This window comes from Oncorhynchus clarkii, chromosome 4 (genome assembly GCF_045791955.1).
Source record: "Oncorhynchus clarkii lewisi isolate Uvic-CL-2024 chromosome 4, UVic_Ocla_1.0, whole genome shotgun sequence".
Lineage (NCBI taxonomy): Eukaryota > Metazoa > Chordata > Actinopteri > Salmoniformes > Salmonidae > Oncorhynchus > Oncorhynchus clarkii.
The window spans coordinates 78,660,971-78,663,776 of NC_092150.1; positions in this window are offsets into that span (position 1 = coordinate 78,660,971).

Sequence of the window (2,806 nt, forward strand, 5' to 3'; positions counted from 1 at the left end):
AGTAGCGGGTCAGCCTGTGAACATGCTGGCAGGGTCAAATAGCCTAAGGGATGATCCTATAGTCTCTTAAGCTCTGCCAAGTCTACTAAATGTTTTACACAGCAATTATAATTACCCACTCACCATGTTTACACCACAGCTTAAATGGCAGCTTAGTTTCAAAGTACATCCTATCTCTCTGGTCAGCGAACATCCTATCTCTCTGGTCAAAGTACATCGTATCGTTCATTCTGATTTCGTTTGTTTATTATTATCAGCCCTGGTATCTAGATGTCAGTCAGGCTGCTTGAACTGAGGGAGTGGACGATGTCACGATTCTGCTTACGTACTGTGATCAGGATGTGACTGCAGGCTCTGTCCATTATTCTGTATGATTGAGAGGAAGTCAAACTAAACCAGCCAACTTTCTGTGTCTCTGTGTTCCTGGATTCTGTGACTGTCACACTCTTCAACTCCTAACACCTCCAGTAGAGTTTGAGTTTGAGTGCCCAATTTGAGTGCCCGGCCTGACTCCTTAATCTTTCTTCTTTTTTTGCTCCTCTAGCTGGTCAGTGGCCTCAGCCGTGAATGCGTCCTTACGCACTTGGTGCGCTTACACCGACCAGACATATAGGCTTATAATAATCTATAGCTTTATTAAATTGTGGGGAATGAGGACGTGTTTCAATTTGGTCTCCATTTCAAAACTTTTTTTCAATTCTAAACAAATTAGGGGTGGAAATACTTTAGGTGTCCTTAATGTGCCCCAATATTTCAGTCAGCACAACTAGGGATATTTAAGACTGACCAAAAGTTTTAGCCGTATTGTAATGCACACAGTAGCCTTATGTACATCACCAATGTTTTCTTAATGTATAACATGCAGCAAAACAGACAGACATGCCCCTTTTTTTTTACTTTTATGGGACATCATTTTTGTCCAGCTTCTGTGAAAAGTTTGGTCATGAAAGGTGGTCAGTGGCTGTAGGAAGCCTGCTTAGGAACATTACCTTACTAATTTTTGTTCATCATTTTGTAAAAATTTTTTAAAAAAAGGCTTCTTCCATTTTCCTCTATTGGACCTAACTGTCAAATCACGGGAATTCTGATCACGTGGTCTGTGGTGATGAATTTGCTTGTAGGCTTTATGCCTGTTTGTTTGTTTTCCTGAAAGTCACTGCTGGCCATATCAACGGCCATGGTTGGCTAAAGCTACGGATATACATTTGGTAGCAATACAGTAAGTGGACATTCCCCCTTTCTCTTTATAGTGGATATTTTTCCAGCTCCTGTGAAAAGTTTGGATGTGCGTAAAACCCTCCATACTCCTATTTGACATCTGTACACATTTAAGGAAAGTTAGTGCCCTCAGGCCTGGAGGGAAGCAAAAATCATACTGTTACCCAAAAATAACAAAGAAACCTTTACTGGTTGAAACAGCCGACCAATCAGCCTGCTACTGACCCGTAGTAATCTTTTGTAAAAAAAACGTGTTTGACCAGATACAATGCTACTTCACAGTAAACAAATTAACAACGGACTTTCAGCACGGTTACTCAACATGTACGGCACTAACACAAATAACTGATGATTGGCTGAAAGAAATTGACAATAAGAAGATTGTGGGAGCTGTTTTGTTAGACTTCAGTGCAGCTTTCAACATTATCGATCATAGGCTGCAGCTGAAAAAATGTGCAGCACCAGTCAACAGCTGACACACCTACTCATTTCAGGGTTGTTCTTTATTTGGACTATTTTCTACATTGTAGAATAATAGTGAAGACATCAACTATGAAGTAACATATATGGAATCATGTAGTAAACAAAAAAGTGTTAAAGAAATCAAAATATATTTTAGGTTCTTCAAAGAAGCCACCCTCTGCCTTGATGTTAGCTTGCACACTCTTGGCATTCTCTCAACCAGCTTCATGAGGTAGTCATCTGGAATGCATTTCTATTATCAGGTGTGATTGGCAAAATTTCATTAATGAGTTTGAGCCAATCAGTTGTGTTGTGACAAGGTAGGGGTGGTATACAGAAGATAGCCCTATTTGGTAAAAGACCAAGTCCATATTATGGAAATAACAGCTCAAATAGGGAAAGAGAAACGACAGTCCATCATTACTTTCAGACAAAGTCTGTCAATCCGTAAAATTTCAAGAACTTTTAAACTTTCTTCAAGTGCAGTCACAAAAACCATCAAGCGCTTTGATGAAACTGGCTCTCATGAGGATCGCCACAGGAAAGGAAGACCCAGAGTTACCTCTGATGCAGAGGATACGTTCAATAGAGTTAAATGCACCTCGGATTGCAGCCCAAATAAATGCTTCACAGAGTTCAAGTAACAGACACATCTCAACATCAACTGTTCAGAGGAGACTGTGTGAGTCAGGCCTTCATTGTTAAATTGCTGCGAAGAAATCATTACTAAAGGACACCAATAAAAATAAGAGACTTGCTTGGGCAAAAAAACACGAGCAATGGACATTAAAATGTGAGATTTTTGGTTCCAACCGCTGCGTACTTGTGAGGCGCAGAGTAGGTGAACGGATGATCTCTGCATGTGTGGTTCCCACCATGAAGCACGGAGGAGGAGGTTTGATGGTGTGGGGGTGCTTTGCCGGTGACACTGTCTGTGATTTATTTAGAATTCAAGGGAAACTTAACCAGCATGGCTACCACAGCATTCTGCAGCGATGCGCCATCCCATCTGTTTTGCACTTAGTGGGACTATCATTTGTTTCTCAACAGGAAAATAATCCAACACACCTCCAGGCTGTGTAAGGGCTATTTGACCAAGAAGGAGAGTGATGGAGTGCTGCATCAG